Genomic DNA, 6,721 nt, shown 5'->3' with positions numbered 1-6,721 from the left:
CCTATTTGACATGAGTGCTTTAATTCGCCTAAATGCATTGTGAACCTAAAATGGATTTATAAAGAAATGGTACAGTGAAACCTGTTCATACTTACTGTGGTCATAGTAAAGGGTTCATACTCTCATGCAGCAGTGGAATTGTTTTGGCATTATGGGAAATTGATGTCCTAATTCAGCCTATTTGACATGAGTGCTTAAATGTGGTATGAAGATAAAATGGATTTATGAGGAAATGGTACAGTGAAACCTGTTCATACTTACTGTGATGATGGATAAGGGTGTATTCTCTCATGCAGCAGTGGAATTGTGTTGGCATTATGGGTGATTTCTGAGAAATTGATGTCCTAATTCAGCCTATTTGACATGAGTGCTTTAATTCGCCTAAATGTGGTATGAAGATAAAATGGATTTATGAGGAAATGGTACAGTGAAACCTGTTCATACTTACTGTGATGATAGTTAAGGGTGTATACTCTCATGCAGCAGTGGAATTGTGTTGGCATTATGGCAGATTTCTGAGAAATTGATGTCCTAATTCAGCATATTTTACATGAGTGCTTTAATTCACCTAAATGCATTATGAACCTAAAATGGATTTATGAAGAAATGGTACAGTGAAACCTGTCCATACTTACTGTGATGATAGATAAGGGTGTATACTCTCATGCAGCAGTGGAATTGTGTTGGCATTATGGGTGATTTCTGAGAAATTGATGTCCTATTTCAGCCTATTTGACATGAGTGCTTCAATTCGCCTAAATATGGTATGAAGATAAAATTGATTTATGAAGAAATGGTACAGTGAAACCTGTCCATACTTACTGTGATGATAGATAAGGGTGTATACTCTCATGCAGCAGTGGAATTGTGTTGGCATTATGGGAGATTTCCGAAAAATTGATGTCCTAATTCAGCCTATTTGACATGAGTGCTTTAATTCGCCTAAATGCATTGTGAACCTAAAATGGATTTATGAGGAAATGATACAGTGAAACCTGTTAATACTTACTGTGATGATAGGTAAGGGTTCATACTCTCATTCAGCAGTGGAATTGTGTTGGCATTATGGGTGATTTCCGAGAAATTGATGTCCTAATTCAGCCTATTTGACATGAGTGCTTTAATTCGCCTAAATGCATTGTGAACCTAAAATGGATTTATAAAGAAATGGTACAGTGAAACCTGTTCATACTTACTGTGGTCATAGTAAAGGGTTCATACTCTCATGCAGCAGTGGAATTGTTTTGGCATTATGGGAAATTGATGTCCTAATTCAGCCTATTTGACATGAGTGCTTAAATTCGCCTAAATGTGGTATGAAGATAAAATGGATTTATGAGGAAATGGTACAGTGAAACCTGTTCATACTTACTGTGATGATGGATAAGGGTGTATTCTCTCATGCAGCAGTGGAATTGTGTTGGCATTATGGGTGATTTCTGAGAAACTGATGTCCTAATTCAGCCTATTTGACATGAGTGCTTTAATTCGCCTAAATGTGGTATGAAGATAAAATAGATTTATGAGGAAATGGTACAGTGAAACCTGTTCATACTTACTGTGATGATAGATAAGGGTGTATACTCTCATGCAGCAGTGGAATTGTTTTGGCATTATGGCAGATTTCTGAGAAATTGATGTCCTAATTCAGCCTATTTTACATAAGTGCTTTAATTTGCCTAAATGCTTTATGAACCTAAAATGGATTTATGAAGAAATAGTACAGTGAAACCTGTTCATACTTACTGTGATGATAGATAAGGGTGTATACTCTCATGCAGCAGTGGAATTGTGTTGGCATTATGGGTGATTTCTGAGAAATTGATGTCCTAATTCAGCCTATTTGACATGAGTGCTTTAATTCGCCTAAATGCATTGTGAACCTAAAATGGATTTATGAGGAAATGATACAGTGAAACCTGTTAATACTTACTGTGATGATAGGTAAGGGTGTATACTCTCATGCAGCAGTGGAATTGTGTTGGCATTATGGGAGATTTCCGAGAAATTGAGCCTATTTACATGAGTGCTTTAAATCTTGTCATTTAAGTTTATCTCCAAGCCCTAACAACATTTAAGACTTCAATGTGGATTTTTTAAAAATGGTACAGCAGAATCTGTCTATATTTGCACCGGGGATAAGCAAAGGCTACCCATTCTTGGGTGGTAGTAGGATTTTTTTGGCATTATGGGAATATTCAGACAAATAGGAAACCACAGTCTCAGAATTAAACAAACATTTAAACATCATTACAAATATAAGGACTAGATTTATTAAAAACATGTATAGTCATGGAGTAACCCCCTGCCCTGAACATTTGCAGCATTGCAATAGTCCATTATTGCTGGTAGTGGAGCCCTACAATAGACTAAATACAAACATTAAAACTATTTTGTTCAGTGTTTATTAAGCAATTGAAATACATTACTAATTGTGTTTAATGTTGCAAGTAAATTAGTTAAATCAAGTAAAGTATTTATGAATGTAGAGAAAGCTCTTTAAATAATAGCAAAGTGTTTCTCGGTGCTTAGACAGCCTTAGTATGCGGTGAGCAGCGAAATACCGTAAAATCAAGCATATAGGCGCAATAAGATTTAAAGCACGGATGAATCGCAAAAGCGCGGATAGCTTGACCGCGGTGAAATGTGGCATGTTCCGGCTTGTTCGGCATGTTCTGGCCAGAGCCGTATAGAGAGAGAGTCGCGACAACGGAAGTTCAAAACGCTTGATGGTCACGTGATTCACGGAGACTTCCGATAGTTCCAGGAAGTTCAATTTGAGCGCATAAACACATAGACAGAACTGCGATTTGAGGATTATTGTGAACATATGGCGACCAACTTTAGGCTAATTTTAGAGCACATTGCTGTTTAATGCTTTGATTGTTTTATAATTGTTATATATTACGTTCATTTATATATTTAAAGGGACAGGAAGGGGTGAGAAATTCAGATTAGATTAATCTGTAATCCCATGGTATTGGTGACCTAAGTAATCTAAATGACTAATGTACATTTTCTGACAGAAGGAAAATTTTCTTTGACTTCATTGTGCAGAAATATGCTTTAAAAGGGTACATTAAAACACATTACATTTACATCCAGACAGTATATGACATATACATTGATAAATTATATATATCTTGTCTTTTTAATACACACTTATTTACAGCAATTAATTAATTAAATCTCTAATAATCTCAAATATTAATATCATGTCAAGCAGTTTTTCTGTTTCCTTTCCTCTGTGTTGTTTGTGTAGTGTCCACCATGGTTTGCTGTGTTGCATGGGGATGCTCCAATCGAGCAAAAATGTATGGTTTCCCCACTGATACTGAGAGGAGAAAAAAATGGTTGTCTCAACTAAGCAGGAGCAATCTTACCCTCACTAAAGATTACAACAGCAAATATATATGTGAGGTAATCATCAAACACTGCATTTGCACTTTTCACAATAAACACACTATTGGAAAGCTTAATGCCTGATTTATTAAAATACAGAATAGTGAACAAAAAAAATCAAAGACTCCAGACAGACTCGGGTGCAGGGTGAGGGTGCTATCTAGTTGCAGGCTCCATTGAATCCCCTATGGTTCTTTGGCTTAAAGAGAGAGAGGAGAAAAAGACAGGAGAAAATGATTATTATGAGTATTGATGTGATATGAATATGAACTTGTTGCACATCCTTGGTTGTTTTTTATACGTGTAATGAGTGTATACGTATCCAGTAAGTGTTCTCTAATACTGTGTATTCACCCACTGTGGGATATGTATATGGGTAGACAAAACTGAGTTGTCATGTGTGAGGAGTAAACTCACATCACTCTGCAGGCACATTTTGAGGCAGACCAGTTCATCAAAACCAAACAGGGCAAGACTAGGCTGAGAACAGATGCTGTTCCCACCATTTTTGTACATCGCCCCGCACTCAGAAAGAGGAAGCCCCCTGCACTACGATGCACCACTGGACCTGTAAAGACAGGGCCCATAGCTGCTGATCACAGCTATAGTGTTGACACAGGTATAATAAGTATGAACTCCTAATAATTATATTATTTCTTTAAGTGATAGAATATTTAAAACTTAATCACACTAAATAGTATACGTATTTTATATCCAGCAGTTTCAAAAACTGAGGAAATACGTTAATAAAATAAAATAAAAATAAATAAAACGAAATAAAAAGGAAAATAAAATAAATAAAAGGATAGATAAATAAAATAAAAGGAAATAAAACGTTAGCCGGTACTCCAAAATGGATATCTTCATTTTACCTCCTCGACCCAACACACTCTACAATCACACTCAAATGTTATATTTAACCAATACTAGCTACCCCGCAAAAACATCGCGTTTAGGTGAAATGGCATTAAGAGAGGAATTTACAATTAATAGGCTGTCGGTCGTTAATGTGAAATCTCGCTAACCGTATTCGCGTTGTCTTAGCATAGATTTAGTTCCCTAAATCTGCTTATTAATAGGTGGATAATTCACTAAAATGCTTTAATTCACATTTTAATGCACATGCTAATTTGATTCCGATGTCCTTATAATACACAATCTGATTTTTTAAGCGTACTAACCTGTAAAAGTGTATCACAGATGGTCCACTGCTCCAGTTTGACTGCGCTGCTCGTATTTGCTGCTAACTTCCGGGAACTATTGACAGGCTCCACGATCCGCCATTGCTGTAAAAAAACTGGTCCATTGGAGTGAACGGAGTTGACGCGACTCTCTCTCTATAGGGCTCTGGTTCTGGCATTCTCTGGCATGCTCTGGCAGGGCTGGCCCTTCCATTAGGCAATATTGGCAAATGCTAGGGGCGCCGTCTGTCTAGGGGGGCGCTCGCGTGCATGCATTTTTTTTTTTTTTTTTTTTTTTACAAATGAACAATTAAAAAATGTGAAAACAAGCAAAGTCCACATAATCATAATTTCATTGTTTAATAATATTAGTTAAATTAATAATTATTATAATAACAACACACAACACCTATCACCCGTGCGCCAACCCACCCTCCCCCGCGTGCTCTGCACACCTCGTTACTGTTTCTCTGTGGGGGGAAAAGACACCACAGAGTGAGTGACATCTCCCCAGGGCCAGATTATGGGGGGTCTGGGCCCCGGGGCCAGGAGTTTGCAAAGGGCCCCCCCAACACTCCAACCCCCCCACCCCCGCGCCAACCTACCGTACCTAAGGATTCTACAAAAGTTTCTTTCTGCTCTTCCTTCTTGCAAAGTCGTCCACTAACTCATCAAAGTTGAGCTGTCTAACAAACTCTGATTCTATTGCAAGAAGGGAGAGTGAATTCAACCGATTTTGGCACATTTTCATCCTGAGCTCATTTTTAATTCGAGCCAGTCTGGAGAATGACTGTTCCTCTTCAGTTTGTTATTGGCAAAGTCAAAAAAAAGTCTGAGTGCTATGTAAACATTTGGAAAGTGGACTGTAAATCCAAATTTATCATGGTCTTTAGCATTGTTTTTGGGCATTTTTGTTCTTCTGAAATGAATGATTTGTAATAACTGAACAAGTTCGTCTGCCAAGCTCATGATCAGATCAGTGGGATAAGCTGCAGCAAGAGATTTGGCCCTTAACGTGAGCTCAATGTTGTGTGGTAGGGCTGGACTGTTTGCGAGCTTTTAATCTGTTAATGGAGTTGTCCCACGGCAATTTAATTCTATTTAATATATTCCACAATTTTAATAATATCTATCACGTGATCTGGTGGTGAGGTTAAATGGCCCAGGTGCGAGCGTGTGTGATGTCTGTTTCTGGTCTCCAGGAGTGTCGTGTTTGAATATAGTGTATTACGGAAACCGGTCTCCAGCCGGATTATTTGCGAGTGGCTGCGGTAGACACCTTGAGCATAATTTCCGTCGAATAGAAGGCCACTCCGGTCCGGACGGCTCTCCAACCATTGTGATTTGCTTATAGGCGTTGAGCGTAGCATCCCGATGCTAATATGTAGATTTGTTTCACTATTCGGGAGTTGTGGGGACCAGTCAACCTCACGGTCTAGAGCATGTGAAGCGCAGTGGAATAGCGACGTACCTGGACCACCTCAACAGGCCAAGCGTGCACCTTTCCCAGGTGTTTTAATTGGTAGGTTTTCTGTTTTATGTGTTTTCTTAAACGGGTTACTTGTATTGTTCATGTAAGGATACCTTACTCTCGTAGTGTTTGTTCCTAGAGAAAATAATTCAATTTTCTTCTCTTGTATAAAGGACCAAGGCCGGGCTTGTGCAGGCCACTGTTTTTTTCCCACCATTGTCTTTAAACGCGAACACTAGAGTAGGAGGAACTATTTGTATCTGCTTGAGTAGCATTCATTTTTTAAATATTTTTCTTAATTGTTTTCTGTGTAGTAATACTCAGCTGTTATCCACGGGCACGCGGCATCAGATTACAATACCCTATTGTCAGTCATAGGTGTTTTTATTGCCCAGCTGTGCGTGTTATAAGTTATATGAAGCCTGCAATTTATGCTAGCTTTGGTTTTTCTTTGGTTTGAGTGTTTCACATTGGTTTTTACTGTGTTATCTTTTATTTTGGCTCTAAGCTTTGGTGTTGTGACATTTTTGTGTGTGCACAACTAGTGCAGTAAGCTCATATAGCTACATCATAGGCAAAGCAATTCTATCGACATTACTGACTAGAAATCGGTGGATTTATTTAAATTGCCCACGCATCGGTGTATAATTTTTAGTTCTATGCTTTG

General features: G+C 38.2%; 1 long non-coding RNA gene across 1 annotated transcript; it reads right to left on the bottom strand.

The window, feature by feature from the left end:
* Positions 1 to 3,470: 3,470 nt before the first annotated feature.
* LOC143521504 (uncharacterized) lies at positions 3,471 to 4,751 on the bottom strand. Its single transcript, XR_013132786.1, has 3 exons — positions 4,584 to 4,751; positions 3,820 to 4,004; positions 3,471 to 3,601 (listed from the first exon to the last, which is right to left on the bottom strand). It is a non-coding gene; the product is annotated as an uncharacterized LOC143521504 (long non-coding RNA).
* Positions 4,752 to 6,721: the final 1,970 nt, after the last annotated feature.

Source organism: Brachyhypopomus gauderio, chromosome 8, assembly GCF_052324685.1.
Source record: "Brachyhypopomus gauderio isolate BG-103 chromosome 8, BGAUD_0.2, whole genome shotgun sequence".
NCBI lineage: Eukaryota > Metazoa > Chordata > Actinopteri > Gymnotiformes > Hypopomidae > Brachyhypopomus > Brachyhypopomus gauderio.
The sequence above is the reverse complement of the archived record's forward strand: the minus strand, read 5'-3'. Positions and strand labels throughout refer to the sequence as shown.